Source organism: Hemiscyllium ocellatum, chromosome 1, assembly GCF_020745735.1.
Source record: "Hemiscyllium ocellatum isolate sHemOce1 chromosome 1, sHemOce1.pat.X.cur, whole genome shotgun sequence".
Taxonomy (NCBI): Eukaryota; Metazoa; Chordata; class Chondrichthyes; order Orectolobiformes; family Hemiscylliidae; genus Hemiscyllium; species Hemiscyllium ocellatum.
Genome location: NC_083401.1, coordinates 117429685 through 117450103, shown reverse-complemented (window position 1 = coordinate 117450103; position 20419 = coordinate 117429685). Strand labels below are relative to the sequence as shown.

Below are 20419 nucleotides of genomic sequence, written 5' to 3'. Positions count from 1 at the left end.
TTTGCAGAAATAGCGTGGGTGGAAATACAGACAAGGTTGCTAAACCAAGTCCAAAAGGTATGGAATGAAGTGACTTTCTTTCGGTTTTGTTTTGGTTTTTATAATTATTTCTCACTGTTGTCAACTGCTGTCAATTCTTTAGCCAGTCAGTTGAGTGTACGCTTGGCTTGAGTTAGTTCTTTCTTTCTGCAAAAGATTTTCAATACGATTTCTTTTCCACTCACAGAGGGAGAGGAAGAGACAGACAGTGATTGTGCTTACTGCTAAGTTTTTTACTGGTCTGAGTCACAACTGTTCCTTATCCTCTCAGTTCTGTGACAAACTGCCATATACAACTAATCTGTCGGCTGTTTATGGGTATTTGCACTTTATGTAGCTAAGGCAGGTGGCAGAGTAGCAGCATTTGGGTTCTTGCTCTGCTGTTTTTTTCCATCCATTTCTTTTTTATCTGTCTTGTTTTCTTTCTACTTTTCTTTCCTCTACAGTTCTCTCTTACTTTCGGCCCTTGGAAAGCTCAGCTGCAGCTGAACTGACTGTATCAGCGATGGGAGTGAGTGTTGGCCCAATGGCAAGAGATGGTGCCAGAGTGTGTTGACACTGATGTTGGTGGACCCAATGCAGGACTTGAGGCAATGGTGGCACCGACATTGACTGCAGCTCTGACGTGGGTGTTGGTTCAACTCTTGGATTTGTTCTGGAAAGTTGTGGACTTTGACTGATCATTCAATTGATCCCAAGGTGGCGACACCTTGTGGGCCCAGTGGTGAATGATGGCGCCAGAATGTGGCGACTTCGACACTGTTGGTGGGTCTGCACAGGAGGCAGCAAGGCACAGGACTTGAGGTGGTGGCATCAGCGACAGTGAAGCAGCCATTGCAGTACGGGCGGCATTGCTACGTTGATACATCCAGCACAGGGTGATATTGGTGCGTCCAGCTCAAGACTCATGGCAGCAGTCGTGGTGAGGGTAATCTGAACATTTTCCTTTTGTTTCTGTTTCTTTAATTTCTGCTCTTGTTTTTAATTATAATTATTGTATTCTATCATGGTGCCAGACAATGATAACTGTATACACTTTTCACTGTACTTCTGTACTCTTGCACTCAGGTACATGTGACAATAAAATCTAAGTTCATATACATTTTGTTTCAAGGATACCTAGTGCTGGCATTTTTCACAGAAGTATCAAATCCAGTTTCAGGAAAAAGCAGTTCCACTTTTCCCTTGATTTGTAAAAACAACTTAATTTCCTAGTTTACATGAGGAATGCTGTGTTTTTTTGACTGGCTGATGTGTTTGATGGTTTTTCACCATGACGCCTAGTGAGATTTCTTGCCAAGTCTTACCAAACCCACATCAATAACTATCTACATTATCTCGTGACATCATTCATTCCAATTCTAGTGCCAGCTGTTATTCCCAATACCAGTCGCGCACCAATATCCACCATGAAATCAGCATCGTTTGTATCTGTGCCACCTGTATGCCTGGTCAAGCGTTGACAGTCTAGCCTTGGCCCACATAGCCTCCATATCCTCTTTAACCCCAACACCCCTCCCAGAGCTTCTAAATTCTACACCAATAGCGACCAGAGTCTCCATATTCTCTTTAATCGGAATAGCCCTCAGAGCTTCCATTTTCCCTTAGACCCTGAGCCCCATTTTCACCTAGCCCCCATGTGGAGACACATCATATTAAACTTTGGCACATTGTAAAAGGAAATGCATGGATGCTGCAAGGTTGCAGATAGGCATGAAGTAAGACAGCGCAAAGAAAACAAGCAAACCCCTCGAGATGTGGCGTGAACTGGATGCTTGTCCAAGTGCACAAAGTTTCCTTGCAACAGCCTTTAAATGCCATTGCCAGGTCTACGCTTTCTGAGCATCCTGCAATTGGATCAGGGAAATGACATGAGGATCATGAGGTGGCGGCAAATGTTGGATGCTAAAATCAATGAATATGGGGTGTATGTGACTGTTACCCATGATTCATGCCCTCAGATGCTGTTTCATGCTGAGCAACTTGGTGGTTCTTTTCAAACAACAGTAAAATGTAATCGCCAGATACCAGCTGTTACTTAAGTTAAGAATTCTCAAAGTCTTGGCACATTTGGTAAGATAGGAAGCTGATATTAATGAAGGATTTGAGTACAGAAACCGGGATGATTTGCTGTATTTTTACAGTAAAAAATGAGGTCTGCAGATGCTGGAGATCACAGCTGAAAACGTGTTGCTGGTTAAAGCACAGCAGGTTAGGCAGCATCTCAGGAATAGGGAATTCGACGTTTCGAGCATAAGCCCTTCATCAGGGCTTATGCTTGAAACGTCGAATTCCCTATTCCTGAGATGCTGCCTAACCTGCTGTGCTTTAACCAGCAACACATTTTCAGCTGTATTTTTACAGGCGAGAACCTGAAATATTGTGTGCAGTGTTGTCTCCTTATCTGAGGGAGGATGTTGTTTACCAGACTGATTCTACAGAGGGAGTGCAGCAAAGGTTTACCAGACTAAAAGGACCAAATGGCCTAATCCAGTTCCTATTTTGTACATTCCAAGCTTGTATGAAGTCCAGTCTCTAGACAATGATTATTTCTAACAAGATAGAATCTAGCCATCTCCCATTGACATTCAATGACCTTACTGTTACTGAATCGTTCAGAATCAATAATCTGCGAGTCCCCAGTGTTCAGAAAGTTCATTGGAGTTGGCATAAATGTTGTGAATACGAGGACAGGTTAGAGGCTGGGAAATCTGTGCAATTAACCCACCTCCTGACTCATCAAGACCTAGCCACGATCCAGATGGCACAACTTAGGAATATGTTTAAATATTGGCCACTAATCTGGATGAATGCAGCTCCAACAAAACTCAAGATGGTTGTCATCCAAGACAAAGCAGCTCACTTGATAAGGAACTCATCAATCACCTTCAACATTCATCATCAGCATACCCTGATGGACATATGTATTACCTGCAACATGTACTGCAGCAATCATCAAGATTCCTTCAACAGTAACTTCCAAACCTGAAACATTGACCACTTGGAATGATAAGTAGATGCAAGAGAACATCGTCCCACCTACAAATTCTTCTACAAGTCAGAGACCATCCTGAAAGGGAACAAAGTCGCCCTTCATTCTCAGTCACTGGGTCAGAATCCTGGAACGCCCTTTCCAAAAGCACTTTGGGCATAACTATGCCCAGATGGAACATAGCAGTTCAAGAAGACTCAGCACCACCTCTGAAGGACAATTAGGGAGAGGCTGTAAATGCTGACCTTTTTACTGACACTTATGTCAAGATTAAATGTATGTACACAAAAAGAAAATACTGGCTAACAATTGTTTCTACTTCATGTTTTATGAAAGTAGGGTGGTGCAGTGGGGTCATCAGCCACTTGTCAAATCTGTAATAACTTGATCTTGCCATAGGTCAGCAAGAATCTTAATAACTGAAACCGGCTGTCAGTTAAAAAGATTCTTGTGTGACATTTCTAAATGCCACAGTAGATGAAAATCAAACAGAAAATCAAATAAGCAATTCTAGTCTGACAGACTATTGCCCATGTGATGAAGAGAAAATTATGCCCCAGGCTAACTGTTGCAAGTAATTGTTTATACAGTTCCTAACAATGTAAAACTTTTACAAATGAACAATGAGTGTCTTTTAAAGAGATTTTAATATCAAACCAGTTGTCTTTCAAGTTGTCCTTGCTTATATAAATATTGTGCAGCTTTCTAAAAAGATTTTTTATCCTCTGATATCTATTTCTAATTGCTGCCTAATCTTAATCGACAAATATATAGTAGTCATCTGGGCTACAAAACATAACATGATTTTAATTTTTTATCATAATGCAAACTGTTCTCAAATAATTCAACTCTGGGTCTCCATGTTAGCTAACATTATCACCCTTCAACTTTCTCAACCTTGCTGCAACATTGAATAGAGCTTACTACATTGTTTTGCAGATAGCTTATAATCTAACTCCACAAGACCACCCTTTCTGCATTCTATCCCTACTCAACTGAACTAGCCAATATCTGTTCAACTATGACTTCTCTTCCTCCATGCACTGTCAGTTCTGAGATCCCTCAAACATCTCTGCTCGGTCCCCTTTCCCTTTTCTATTTGTTTAATAACGTGACATTGACATCACTGGCTAGGCCAGCATTTATTCCTTATTCAAATTGCCCTTGAGAATTTGTTGGTAAGTTGCCTTCTTGAACTGCTGAAACTCACTTTGCAGCCACAGTGCTGTTAGGAAAACTGTTAATGGATTTTGACCCAACAACAGTGAAAAGACAATGTCAGCAAGGTAGTTGGCTTAGATGGGAATTTGCAGATGGTGGTGTTCTCAAGCATTTGCTATCCTTGTTGATATATATGGTAGAGGTCACAGGTTTGAGAAATCCTTTTGGAGAACTAAGGTGATTTGCTGCAGTACCTCTTGCCAGTGGGACAGATTGCTGTATTAGTGATGGATGACGTGAAGATAGTGAAAATACTGCATGGTCTTCTTTTTGTATTTTTGATTTGGACTAAAATTGGAACAGAATTGTTTTACCACCAAGGATTGGGGAAGGAATTGCTGCACTTTTAAAAATAAGTTACTGGAACTAATTGTAAGCTGTGTTTTTACTGTTACTATGCAAGCAGTGGGGGAGGAGAGATAAGACAACATGGGATTCAGGTATATGTGCGTAGATGGTGATTTGGCCAGCAACAGATTGCTGATTGGTTGATGCAACTGTGACCATTTGTGGATGCAAAGGATCATTAGCTTGACAACAGGTCCATCATTGGATCCTGGGCAGCTAAACAACTTTTGTGTGGATACAGGGGCCGAGAGTCTACAGACTAAATGAAGCAGGGATTGTCTCTAGATCTCTGCAGCAAAGTAACTTAAGCCCCTTTTGTATATGCCATTGCAACTAACCAGTGATAGTGAAACTGAACAATTAATCTGTGACTCTCCTGGGTCCTCAGCAAAGAACTGAGAATTGGGAAAGAAGGAGAACCAAAGGTCTTGGGAAGAAAAAGGAACACCATATCAAAGCTTGTAGACTGGTAAATTGAATTGTGATTCCTCAATATTTTTTCCTCCCTCCAGAAACACCACAGTATATTTTGTCTATCCATTTTTGTTGTATGCGTGTGTAGGAGTTTCAAACAGGGATTTAGAATTTCAGCTAGAATCATATGATGGTAGTTCACACTTGTTTGCTTATGTTCAGAATTTATTTATTTGTAATAAATAGTTATTTGTGTAAAGCAGATAAACCTTGGCAATATTTTCTGTTAAATTGCATCTATTAGACTCATGAATTTGAAACTTTACATACTTTAAAAACAAAGTTTTTAAACTTTGTAATGAATGCAGGACTGTTAGGGCTTGAACATCAGTACACTTTCCCAAAAGGGCCATATCAATAGGATGGCAATCAAGTGGGATTTTGTACTGGATAGTGTCTAGCTTTGTCCTAGAGAGCTTCAAGGGTCATTTGAGCAGTACTTATCCAGTTTAATGGAGAGTATTACATCACATTCTTGACTTGTGCCTTGTAAATATTGGAAAGGCTCTGTGGGAAGTAAGGATGTGAGTTACTTATTACAGAATTCCTTGACTCTGACCTGCCCTTCTAATCACAGTATTTGTATGGCCCATCCAGTTATGTTTCTGTACAATGATCACCACAAAGATTAGATGGGGAGGTAACTAGTGATTGTAATGTCATTGAATTTCAAGGGGACATGATTGGGTTCGCTCTTATATGAAAAGATTGTTGCCTGATATTTTTGTATAAATATTATTTGCCACTTAGCAGTCAGGCCAGGATGCTGTCCATATTCTGCTGTGTATGGGTAAAAAACATTTCATTACCTGAGGAGTACTGAATAATGCTGAACATTCTGCAGTGTTCAGTGAACAGCCACACTTCAGACCTCAGGGAAGCTTATTTATGATGTTACAGAATACTGTTGACCCTAAGACATCACTCAGAGAAACTCTTGCATCAATGTGTGGAACTGATATGATTGACCTGCAACAACCACAACTATATCTTGTGTACTAAATATGAGTCCAACCATAGGTAAGTTTTCTCCAGATTTCCATTGACTTCAATTTTGTCAGGCTTGTCAATGCCACAATTGGTTAATTGCTTTCCTGTGACTTCACTTCTTTGTTCAGCTCTTTTGTCCATGTTAGGGTCAGTGTTGTAATAAAGTCAAGAGTTGAGTGGTCTTAGCAGAAATTAACCTGAGCATCACTGAATAGGTTATTGATGAACAAATGCAGCTTGCTATCACTTTTGACGGTTTTCCATCATTTTGCTGATGATTGAAAGAAGTCTGATAGGGCAGAAATTGGCTAGATTTGATTTGTGTTGCATTTTGTGGGCAGGACATACTTGGGCAATTTTCCACATTGATAGGCAGATGCCAGTGTGGTAGTGTATTGAAACACTTGGCTAGTAGCACGGCTACTTGTGGAGCACAGATCTTTGGTACTATTCTCTAATGTCCTTTTAGAAAAGAAATCTGCTATCTTTACCCGACCTGGACCACAGGTAACTCTAGATCCACAGCAATGTTGTTGGTTAATTAATGCTCGAGACAAACTGAATGCTAGTTTTTAAACACATGATCATTCGCGTAAGGAGTAGTGAGGGGTTCCTTCAATTGTATAGGAGCTTGGTTAGACTGCACCTGGAGTATTGTTTTGGTCTCATTATATCATGAAAGATATTCTTGCCATAGAATAAGTGCAAGAAAAATTCACTAGACTTGTTCCCAGAATGATGGGACTGGCCACTGAAGCGAGATTCAGCAAACAGAACCTGCATTCTCTGAAGTATTGAAGAATGAGAGGTGATTCATTCAAATTCACAAGATACTTAAAATGGATAGAGAGAGTAGATGCAAGTGGTATGTTTTCTTGGATTGGGGAGTCTAGAACCAGGGGCACAAATTAAAATAAGGGGAATGCCACATTGGTTTGAGAAGAGATGTTTTTTACTCAGTGTTGTGAATCTTTGGAATTCTCCACCTCATACAGTTGTAGAAGCTTAGTCTTTGTCTATATTTAAAGTAGAAGTTGATTTTTATTTTATTCTTAGTGGTATATAGGGTTATGAGGATGGCGTGGGTTAAAGCATTAAAGTGTTTGATCGGCTATGATTTGTGTTGAATGGTGGACCAAGGCTCCTTAGGCAGCATGTCCTAAACCCATGACCACTTCCATTTAGAAGTACAAGAACAGCAAACATATGGGAAAACTACTACCTGCAAGTTTTCCTTCATGCCAGTTAGCATCTCAACTTGGAAAAGTATTATTATTCCTTTCCTTTGGTTGGGTCTAAATCCTGGAATTTTGTCCTTAACGTTATTGAAGGTGTATCTACACCAAATAGAATTCAGTGATTCATCAAGACAGCCACTTCCCCAAAGCAATTAGAGATGGGCAATAAATGCCCAGCCAATGATACACACATGCTCTGAATAAATTAAAGTAAATCAATAAATAAACAAATAGAACATGATCTGGTCAGCAATGCTCACATCCCATGAATGAATTTTTAATAAGATATATTGGCACTCATCCATAGATTCAATCAATAAGCACATCGACCTGGACCCAATATATCAGCCACTGCAATGGACAGCCGGAATTGACAACCAAAAGCGGCAGATTCAAACCACTACAAATGCCGGAGGAAAGATCACAGAAGCGCTTCACAGGAGGCTCCTAAGCACCGAGGATGTCACCTAGACAGGGGACGCAACACAAATTCCCAGCTTGGCGAACAGAACCACAACAACATATTGGTATTTCTATATCTAGTCTTTTCAGCCTTCTTTGATATCACGTCGAGTGAATAAAATTGGGTATGAGATACTGGGGTCTGCAAGGGGAGAGTGTGATGCATCATCCACTCAGTACTTCTGGCTGACACCAGTTGCCAATGGTTCATTCCTTATCTATATTATTGCCCTCTATATAAATACCTGAAGATTCAAGATCAATATTTAAAACATATCAATTCTACCTCTCTCAAGCAATTGATAATCTCTATATTTTCAGACAGGTTGTCCAGGATGACTTCTTTCAGACCAACATCAAGAATATTAGGAAACCCTAAGTTAACAGCTGTAGCTTCTGACACAAACTGTTATCAGCCAGTTATACTGAAGACATATGGATGCCACCCCGATATGTATTCAAAACATGTCTGAAAATGAGTTGGAAATCCAAAATGAACTTTCAGTTGACTGAGAAAAGCAAGAATAGTGATTTTCTGGGTCAGGTGTATGGGGGGTGGGGTGGGAGATGGGCAATAGGTTGAAAATAAGATTCAAAGCTGTCCAAATAGCAGATAGGGCTAATAAATAATCTTTTTTCTGAAGGATGTAGATCAGATTTAATACTCAGGCAATGATCTGTAAGCTGATCTAAGTTGTAATATCCTCTGAGTTCCTCAGACATTTGTCTTTGTCTCAACCACTTTCAGCTGTTTCAACAATTAAATTCTTTCCAATATAAGGTCAGAAGAAAGAATATTCATTGCTGATTGCACAGTATTCAGTAATATTTGCAAGTCTTTAAGATAATGAAGGAGTCCATATCTGCATGCAACAAGATCTGGACAACATTCAAACTTGAGGTGATAGGTGGCAAAGTATCATCTACACCACACAAGTGCCAGGAAATGATCATGTCCAACAAAATACTGCTATAGCACAAGTGTTCTGAATACAGGATTGAAAATGCATGAGGCTTCCTCTTGAGGGGAAACAAATGTAATCACCTTGCAGCAAGGCAATTATCAATGCCAAGATAAGGGACCAGCCAATGTCTGGTGGAAGCAAGAACAAAGTCACCAGCCCTGTCTTTAACTCACAGATGTCAAGGTCATGGTTACATAGCTCCAAAAGAGCTTCCATTTTCTGAAATTTGGAGCAGCCTTCTGCTTGTTATTCTAGAGATTCTTTGTTTTTCCCGAGAAGTGCTGAAAACTGCCTAATTAACCCCTTTGTTCCATGGAACTGCAGCTAACTCCGGGCCTCACCACCAAACCATTGATCCCCATCATATGCAGTCATTTCATTTAAGTAATGAAGAATATTGCAACGCAGATAATGAATGGCCCCACAATGTACTGATGCCTCACTGTATGTTCCTCTTCAAGTCATCCAAAAAATGGCAGGAGATTCTGTTTCCCAATGTCAGCAGAAGGAGGCCTTCCGATCTGACTAAGATGACTGGGGCAGAGGATGCAATGGTAAAGAGTGGTGAGTCACAGTAATGAGCTCAGGAGGTGTATGGCCCTGGCAAATCCAAGTGAAGCAGTTGTAAGCAAGTTATTGCTGCGTAAATGCATTTTAGTAATTCATTAGCAACAGTTGGATTCATAAGAGAAAAATTGGATTTGACTCTACAAAAGGGAGAATGATCTCCTGTGACCAAAAATTTGTAAGTGGCACAGCACAGTGGCAATGCAAAGTGAGAATCTCAAAAGCCTGATACAATGTAAATTTGTGAGTCAAGTATACCAGCTTGTGCTAAGTAAATCTGCACTGAATATGCAGGAGCCCTTCATGCTGTGAATGTTATGCTCGATGTAGAACACATTCAAGATAGGTGACAGGACAATTTTGATGAAGTCATATTCAACTTTATAGAATAACTCTTTTTCTCTTGCGACAGGTGTTGCAAATTCCTTTGAGTATTTCTTGCATATTGTATTTTTATTAAAAAATTCTATCATCTTCAGTTTTCAGAACTTCGTGGCATCAGAGTAAGGATTTCTGTGAATTTGAATTTAGAATTCAGCATACAGGATATGCATGTGGTACATTGATATGAAAAGGTATGGTGCATAACAATGCATTTTATTTTGTATTCTCCACAACAGGTTCTTACAGCCAGGAGACATAGCAAATTAAACTTGCAGCAAACTTAACCGTCATTTTTGGGATGATGACATAGATTTTCAGAGCACGCACCTTTGCAGCACAAAGCTCTCCAGCTGTGCAAAAGCATTTGTCTTAGTGGATACATATTCACAATGAGGCGTGGGGGTCACAATCTGGTCAGAACTTCACAGACACATACTGCAGCTAATGGAGCATGTGATAGCACAGATTTCTAACAGTTGAAAGAATGTTAGAGAGAATTGGCCCATACTGATTATGCGTGTCCAGTAATAATTGTATGAAACCACTGAGACAGAGACAGGGAAACATTTGACAGAGATGCACAATGCTGAGAGAATGTTGGAAGAATCCATGCATGGCAACAGTACAGACATAGCTCCAGCACACAAGTGCAGTGTCCTTCATGGAGGGCTAGCAACCAGCTTCTTTGGATACTTTGCAAACTGTCAAAACTTTTTAAAAAGGTGATCCATCATTGATTATTGAGAATGAATGCTGTGGAGCCATGAGAAGACCATTTAGTCTGGGACCTTGGAAGCAGTGTCTTTTTAGGCATGCAGTGTTTTTATGATTGTCACCAGCATAAAGTTGGGGGGTTTGAAAGAGCTGACTTGGGTGAGTGATAGAATCCAATTCACTGACACACTTCTGACCTGAGCACTTTGACCAGTAAGGAGTCTGACATTTTGCAGCAGTCATCTTCTGGTCTACATGCACTTTACTTTGAACAACCCCATTGTCAACATATTCTGGTGATGTCTCTGTGTTGTTGATGATATTTCCTTGGACTCCAAGGAAAGTTGGTGCTGGAAGACATCCTTCCCTCCAGCACATTCGATCCTCACTCTATTATCCATGATCTGATTTTGGTGACCTTTCTTCCATCCACCAACTGCCATTCACCTTACAGCTACCCACTGTCATCACTGATCAGATCCCTGCTCACTGAAACTGGCTCCTGTTAGCCTTAATCTGCAATTTGCATTCCTCGACCCTCCATTTGTTTCCCTTGATCTTCCCCTCGTAACCTAAAATCTCAGGACTACTGCTGTCTCTACACTTTGATCTCGCTACAATCTATTTGACCTCCCTATATAGTTTACGTTCCTATTTGTCCTTTATACATGCTTTCATAGCACCACCACTACCACCCTTCCTCGCTCCCACAGTCAGACGTTCCCAAACTTCCTTTACACCTATCACCCTATCCATCCTCACTCCCATCTTCCTAATAAGCCATACCCTGATTTCACTGCATAGCCACCAGTTTCTATCCTCCTCTTGGTCAGCCTATGCCTGAACCCCAGCGCAGCAACCACACTCTCTCAATTCACCAATGTTTCTGATCCTCCAGTCCAAGAAAGCCACCTGATACAAGAAAAACAGCTTCTCTTCAGTCATCATCCTGCAGGAATATCACCTTACCTATTGTACAATTATATTAAAGAGTTATGAATCTGATTTCAGAAGTTTCTTACATGTGTCAGAGTTAATTGCAAATATATGATTTTATCTGGCAAACAGCTGTTTAAATGAGCATGTATTATGATTATATTAAAAGTATGTTCCCAGTGCTAGTCATTAGGAAGCATGATCTATCTTCAATCCACCATCTTATTTCATTATTTTTATCTCTGCAACAGGAAGCTTACATTTGCCTTTGGCAATATCAGCATTTGTTGTCCAACTGCACTTGAACTGAATGATTAGCTGGGCAATTTCAGAGGGCAGTTAAGGGACAACTATATTGCTCTGGATGTGGAGGCTAATATAGGCCAAACCAGGTAAGAATTGAAGGTTTCCTCCCCTAAAGGATATTAGTGAACCAGGTGAGTTTTTACAATAGTTAAGGATAGCTTCCTGAACACTGTTATTGAGACCTCAATTTCTCTTTGTGGTAAAGAATTTCATGGATTCACTATCCTGAGAGATGAAATTCTTCCTCATTTTGGTCTTAAATGGATGTCCCCTTACTCTGAGATTATTCCCTTTGGTCCCTCTCACAAGGGAAAACAACCTTTCTTCATTATATTTTTCAATAAGTTTGCTTCTCATTTTTTTAACTTCCAATATGAACAGTCCTAACTAAATTAAATTCTTCCTATAAGTAAATCAACCCAGTGAACTTCTCTGGACTGCTATCAATGCCGGTGTAGCTATCTTAGATACGAGGACTGAAACTGTTCACAGGGATGGTCTAACTCATGTCTTGCATAGCAAAACCTCCCTGTTTTTATACTTCATCTGCTTTGAAATAACTTCCTATATCACATTTGCCTTTCCTATTACCTGAACTTGGATGACAGCTTTTTGTGATTCATGAATAAGGACCACAGAATCCCTCTTTACTGCCACTTTCTTCAATCTTTCACCATTTAAATAAAATTCAGCTCTTCTAGCCTCAGATACCTCACATTTTCCTCACATTATATTCACCTATTTGCTTAACCTGGCTACATCCCTTTACAGACACTATGTCATCTACATTTGCTTACCCACGTTTTTTTGTCATCTGCAAACTTGGCGATAGTACATTCAAATCTGTCACCTAAATCATTAATACATGCAGTAAATAATTGTGGACTCAGTACTGATCCCAATGGCCCTCCACCATGTACAGGTTACCATCTGGAAAATACCCCCTTTATTCCAACTCTTTGTCAACTATTAATTAGTCAATTCTCTATCTGTGCGAATATACTACCCTCAACACCACAAGCCCTTCTCTTATTAAATAGTTTTATGAATGAATTATAAATTAATAAATTTAAAAACTTGTTTGAAATTTGGTGAACTTTTTGAAAATGTGTGTGGATGAGGGAAGTTCTATCGATATGGATTTTAGCAAAGCTTTTGACAAGGTCCCAGCTGGGAGACTGACTGAGAAGGTTAAAGCACATGGAATTCAGCGAAACTTTGAACAGAGACTGGCTAAGTAATATGACACAACGGGTAGTGATAGAAGGCAGTCTGAATGACTGCAGGCTGGTATCCAGTGGTAGACCACAAGGATCAGTACTAGAATCCTTATTGTTTGTTGTATACATGAACGACATAGGTGAAATTTGGGGCGAATGTTAAGTGAATTTGCACAAGGCACCAAGATTGATAGAGTGGTAATAATAAAGATGATGATTGTAGGTTACAGCAAGATATAGATGCATTAGTCAGATGGGCAGACCAGTGGCAGATGGTATTTAACTCAATTAAGTATGAGGTGATGCACTTTGGAAGACGAAACAAGATGAGGGTGTATTTAATGAATGGCAGGACACGAGAGGAACAGAGGGATCTTAGGTCAATTATTCACAGTTCCCTGAAATCGGCAGAGCACATGAATAGATTAGTAAGAAGGCATCCAAGACATTTGTTTTCATCAGTTGTAGCATAGAGTACAAAAGCAAGGAGGTAATGTTTAAGGTGAAAAGAGCATTGGTCAGGCCACAACTGGAGTACTGTGTGCAGTTCTGATCACCTCACTTCAGGAAGGATGTGTTGCACTATAGGTGGTACGGAGGAGGTTTACCAGGATGTTGCCTGGGATACAGAAATTGAGCTTTAAAGAGACTAAATAGGGTTCGATCATTTTCTTTAGAGTAGAGAAGACTGAGAGGAGGTTATGATTGAGGTGTATAAGATTGAGGGGTATGGACAACGTGAATAGCGAGCAGATGTTCCCTTTAGTTGAGGGGACAATCCCAAGGGTAAGGGGCAGGAGATTCAGAGGCGATTTGGGAAAAAGTTGTTTTCACTCAGCGGAATGCACAGTCTGGGAAGGTAAGTGGAGGGTGGATATTTTACAATCTTTAAAAAAAAATTGGATGAGTACTTCAAGTATCATAACATTCAAAGATATGAGAAAAATACAGAAAATTGGGATTTGCACACTTTTTGTGGTAGTATATCGGTGCAGACTTGATGGGCCAAGTCTATGATTCTAGGATACTTTATGGAACACCTTTTGAAAATCCAAAGATGTTACAGCTACTAGTTCCCCTTTATCTCTCTCCTCAAAACCTGCAATAAATTTGTTATGTATTGATCTTACCTTTCAGAATCTATTCTGATTCTGCTTGATTATATGATACATTTCTAAATGCTCTCTTTTTACATCATTTTGAAAAGGTTCTAACAATTTCTCAATGGCAGATGTTAAGCTAACTGGCCTATATAACCGTTTTTTGTCCCCTCCCTTTTTTGAATAAGAATGTAAAATTGGCAGTTGTCTTGGACTTTTTCAGACCTAAGGATTCTTGGAAGATTACTAATCCAAGTGTATACACTATCTCAGCAGATACTTAGAATCATAGAGATGTACAGCACGGAAATAGACCCATCTGTCCAATTTGTCCATGCCAACCAGATATCCTATAAAATCTAGCCCCATTTGGCCCATATCCCTCTAAACCCTTCCTATTTATATAGCCATCCAGATGCCTTAAGTCTTGTAATTGTACCAGTTCCAACATTTCCTCTGGCAGCTCATTCCACACACACACACACACACACACACACACACACACACACACACACACACACACACACACACACACACACTCTGTATGGAGACATTGCCCCTTAGGTCCCTTTTATATCTTTCGCCTCTCACCTTAAACCTATGCCCTCTAGTTTTGAACTTACCCACCCTAGAGAAATGACTTTGCTTATTTACCCTATCAATGTCCCTCAAAATTTTACAAATCTATAAGATCACCCCTCAGTCTCTGATAGCATCCTATGATGAAAGGCTGAGGGAACGGAGGCTGTTTTAGTCGGCGAGAAGGTGTTTGAGAGGTGACTTAATTGAGACGTATCAGATAATCAGAGGGTTATATAGGATGGACAGTGAGAGCCTTTTTCCTTGGATAGTGAAGGCTAACAAGAGGAAACAGATTTAAATTGAGGAGTGATAGATTTAGGACAAATTTCAGAGGTAGTTTCTTTACTCAGAGTAGTAGGGACGTGGAATAGCCTGCCTGCAATAGTAGTAGACTTGCCAACATTAAGGGCATCTAAATGGGCACTGGACATATGGATAATATTGGAATGGTGTAGGTTAGATGGGCATCAGATTAATTTCACAGGTTGGCACAACATCAAGGGCCAGAGGGCCTGTGCTGCGCTGTAATGTTCTATGTTCTTAAACCCTTTTTAGTTTCACAATATCTTTTAATATCCCACATAAAATCCTTCAGGTCCAGGGGACTTATTGGAATTTAGCCACATTATTTTTCCTAGTGCTTTTGCTCGTGTGATAATTATTGTACTTATTTCCTCCTCATATTTTGATGCATTGTTTAGTATTTTTGGAATGCTATTCATGTTCGCTACCATGACGATTGATACAAAGTATTTATGTAACTCCTGTTATTTCTTGGGCTTCGTTATTATTTCCTGATTTCATTATTTTTTCCCCAATCTCATTCTCTTAAGGGTCTATGCTCATTTTGGCTTCTCGTTTGCATTTTACATGTTTAAAGAATCTCTTACTGTCCATTTTTATAGTTTACTCTTAAGTTTTATTATCACTATTAAATATTTTATGACATCTTTTGTTGGCTTTTAAAACTTACCTAATCCTTTGATTTATCATTAATCTTTGCCACATAGCCAGCTTTTTTTTTGATATTTGATACTATCAATTTAAAACTATCCTTTTTGGCTAACCATGATCAACTGATCTGCTTCCTACAAATCTTCTTCCTCATTGGTGTCTATCTCTATTTTCTAAAGCATCTGCCTTCGTTCATGCCAACCAACTCTTCCTCATTCCTTTGCAATTATCTTTATTTAAATTCAGCACAGTTTTTTCTGATTCAAGTTTCTCATTCTCAAACTGCTAAATTCCATCATGTTATGGTCACTATTTACTAGGGGATCTTTTACTTTCAGATCCTTTATTAAATCTGTCTTATTTCACACGGCCAATGCACAACAGCTTGATCCTTAGTTGAATCAACAACCTATTGTTTGAGGTTACTATCACAATGCTCCTTTTTATTCCTGCCAATATCAGTATCTATACCACTGATTATACTGTCCCCCATCACATTCCTATTGCCTCCACCTACTTGAATGGCCTCTCTCACTACAGTCAATGGTCAGTTTGTTCATCATCCCTGTTCTTGCTCATATAGCTTGCAGGAGTCAATTATTGAAAATTCTTAAAAACTTGCCTGCAATCCCCAGACAGGCTTTCAATTTATATTCTTTAACAGAATTTGAATTCTACCAGTTGTACTGCTGGGATCTGAACCAGCATCAGTAATAGCCTCAGTGTCTGGAGTACCAGTCCTAAAATATTGCCACTGTGCCACCATAGCTAGGCCCATTAAGTGCTCTTAGTGCCTCTAAGTAGCAGCATATGATTCTAGCCAGACTCTTAATACCTCTCTGTGACATTCAATGACATTCACCTCTTATTTTCATGATAGCTACTTGAAGGTAAGGAACTTGGAGAGGACTAACTCATCACCTGACTTTCCAATGCTTGTCCACCAACTACTCGACACACAACAGGATTAGGTGAAATTAGGTACTGCAGATGCTGGAGATCAGAGTCAAGGTTAGAGTGGTGCTGGAAAAGAGTGGTGCAGGTCAGGCAGCATCCGAGGAGCAGGAAAATCAATATTTTGGGCAAAAGCCCTTGATTTTCCTGCTCCTCGAATGCTGCCTGACGTGTTGCGCTTTTCCAGCACCACTCTAATCTTGACACAATAGGAATGTAACAGTATAGTCTCCATTTCCTTTGATGAACGTGGCTCCACGTCACTCAAAGAACTTAATGTCATCTATGGTAAAGCAGCCCACTGATCAGTAACTATCCACCATCCTAAACATTCACTTGCTCCACTGCCAGTGCTCATTGACAGCAATGCATAGGATCTACATGCTAGATGCAGTGCATCAACTTGCCAATGTGTAGGATCTGAATTCTGGGTAATCCAAGATGGAGGACGGGAAAAATTTCTGGCTGTAACAGGCTGCTCCTTTTTTGAGGTATTTTAGGTGTTGGAAGTGACTTCCTCGAATTCCAGGAGCAGCAATTACTACTTTATATGCTATTGCATTGTTTTGGAACTTTGGAGAAAAAAAAAAGTCACAACAATGGCACTTTTGAAGGGGAGAAGAACAGACAAAGGCAGCACATGGTGAAGTTGGTGCAGGAGAGAGAAAGATAAAAAGAAACCCACACTGCTAACTGACACAGCAGTGAACCTGCACAGTTACTGCCTTTTCTGTTTGAATTCCTGTATCGCTGGACATCAGAGTGCATCTGGGAAAATTAGTGAACAGTGAAATTCACAACTAATCTGGAGGAACCTGTTTGGGAAAGGTCACAGCATAGAAACAGATAAGTGAATATTTTAAATGTGGCCATACAGTAAGTCTGCAGGAGTGAATAGGGTGGATTCTTTCTTGATTACATATTTTATTGAGATATGTCTCTTGATTAAACTTAAAAATATAAGCCATAAGTATTAATTTAGTCTGGAGCAGTGTTTTGTAGAAGAATAAGACAGTACTATTTTCTGGGTCTGTACACTAAAAGAAGCAAAAAATGGTCATTAGTAGAGTGATATGCTCTTCTTGTCAGATGTGGAAGTTTAGGGAGAGCTTATGTATTACTGAGGCTTATATCTGCAATAAATGCTGTTGGTTGCAAATCCTATCAGATTGAATGGATTGGTTGAAAAGACAGAGGCAATAAGGAATTTACAAGAGCAAGGGGATGTGATGGATGGCAGTTATAGGGAGGAAGGGAGAAAAGTTTCAGATACAGTGACATAGATGGGTGAACTCCAGGAAAGGTAAGAGAGGTAAGCAGGTAGTGCAGGAGTCTTCTTCAAACAAGTATGCTGTTTTGGAAAATGTAGGGGGTGATGGACTCTCAGAGGAATGTAGTATGAACAGCCTGGTTTCTGGTATTGAGACTGGCTCTAATGCAATGGGGGGTATTTCAGATTCCAAGAGATCAATTGTGTTAGGGGACTCTAGTCCGATGTACAGGCAGACGTTTCTGTGGCCAGCAGCGAAAAATCAGAATGGTGTGTTGCCTCCCTGGCGCCAGGATCAAGTATATCTCAGAGAGGATGCAGAATGTTTTCAAGGGGGAGAGGGACCAGCAGGTGGTCATTGTATACATTGGAACCAATGACATAGGAAGGGAAAGGATGAGATTCTGAAGGGAGAATATAGAGAGTTAGGCAGGAATTTAAAAAGGAGATCTTTGAGAGCAGTAATATCTGGATTACTCCCAGAGCTGTGAGCTAGTGAGGGGAGGAATAGGAGGATAGTGCAGATGAATGCATGGCTGAGGAGCTGGTGTATGGAAGAAGGATTCACATTTTTGGATCATTGGAATCTCATCTGGGGTAGCAGTGACCTGTACAAGAAGGACAGATTGCACCTAAATTTAAAGGGGACTAACATTCTGGCAGGGGATTTGCTAGAGCTGCTCAGGAGGATTCAAACGATTAAGGTGGGGGGGGCGGGGGGGGGGGGGGCGGGGGGTGAGACCCAAGGAGATAGTGAGGAAAGAGATCAATCTGAGATTGGTACAGTTGAGAAAAGAAGTGAGTCCAACAGTCATGGACAAAGCAGAGGACAAGGTAGGACTGATAAATTAAACTGCATTTATTTCAATGCAAGAGGCCTAAAAGGAAAGGCAGATGAACTCAGGACATGGTGAGGAACATGGGACTGGGATATCATAGCAATTACAGAAATGTGGCTCAGGGATAGGCAGGACTGGCAGCTTAATGTTCCAGGATACAAATGCTACAGGAAGGATAGAAAGAGAGGCATGAGAGGAGGGGGAGTGGCATTTTTGATAAGGGATAGCATTACAGCTGTACTGAGGGAGGACATTCCTGGAAATACATCCAGGGAAGTTATTTGGGTGGAACTGAGAAATAAGAAAGGGATGATCACCTTATTGGGATTGTATTATAGACCCCCTAATAGTCAGCGGGAAATTGAGAAACAAATTTGTAAAGAGATCTCAGTTATTTGTAAGAAAAATAGGATGGTTATGGTCGGGGAGTTTAATTTTCCAAATATAGACTGGCACTGCCGTAGTGTTAAGGGTTTAGATGGAGAGGAATTTGTTAAGTGTGTACAAGAAAATTTTCTGTTGCAGTATGTGGATGTACCTATGGGAGAAGGTGCAAAACTTGACCTACTTTTGGGAAATAAGACAGGGCAAGTGACTGAGGGTTCAGTGGAGGGGCACTTTGAGGCCAGCAACCATAGTTCTATTTGTTTTAAAATAGTGATGGAAAAGATAGACCAGATCTTACAGTTGAAGTCCTAAATTAGAGGAAGGCTAATTTTGACAGTATTAGGCAAGAACTTTCAAAAGCTGATTGGGGGCAGATGCTTGCAGGTAAAGGGACGGCTGGAAAATGGGAAGCCTTCAGAAATAAGATAACAAGAGTCCAGAGAAAGTATATTCCTGTTAGGGAGAAAGGAAAGGCTGGTAGGTATAGGGAATGCTGGATGACTAAAGAAATTGAGGTTTTAGTTAAGAAAATGATGGAAGCATTTGTCAGGCATAGACAAGATAGATCAAATGAATCCTTAGAAGAGTATAAAGGCAGTAAGAGTATACTTAAGAGGGAAACCAGGAGGGCAAAAAGGGGACATGAGATAACTTTGGCAAATGGAGTTTAGGAGAATCAAAAGGGTTTTTACAAATACATTAAGGACAAAAGGGTAACTAGGGAGAGAATAGGGCCCCTCAAAGATCAGCAAGGCGGTCTTTGTGTGGAACCACGGGAGATGGAGATACTAAACGAGTATTTTGCATCAGTGTTTAATGTGGAGAAAGACATGGAAGATATAGAATGTACGAAAATAGATAGTGACATCTTTAAAAGAACGTCCATATTACGGAGGAGGAAGTGCTGGATGTCTTGAAACACATAAAAGTGGATAAATCCCCAGGACCTGATCAGGCGTACCCCAGAACTCTGTGGGAAGCTAGGGAAGTGATTGCTGGGCCTCTTGCTGAGATATTTGTATCATTGATAGTCACAGGTGAGGTGTCAGAAGACTGGAGGTTGGTTAATGTGGTGCCACTGTTTAAGAAGGGTGGTAAGGACAAGCCAGGGAACTATAGACCAGTGAGCATGATGTCGGTGGTAGGCAAGTTGTTGGAGAGAATCTTGAGGGACAGGATGTACATATATTTGGAAAGGCAAGGACTGATTAGGGATAGTCAACATGGCTTTGTGCATGGGAAATCATGTCTCACAAACTTGATGGAATTTTTTTCAAGAAGTAACGAAGAGGATTGAAGAGGGCAGCATGCAAGGAGCAGGAAATCAATGTTTCGGGCAGGAGCCCTCCATCAATCTGGAGTTCAGTAAGACGTTCAACAAGGCTCACCATGGGAGACTGGTTAGCAAGGTTAGTTCTCATGGAATACAAGGAGAACTAGCCATTTGGATACAGAACTGGCTCAAAGGTAGAAGATA

General features: G+C 40.3%; 1 protein-coding gene across 3 annotated transcripts in view; it reads right to left on the bottom strand.

The window, feature by feature from the left end:
* ppargc1a (peroxisome proliferator-activated receptor gamma, coactivator 1 alpha) overlaps nucleotides 1-20419 on the bottom strand; it is a 150657-nt gene that overhangs the window by 68653 nt on the left and 61585 nt on the right. The window lies entirely within an intron of this gene.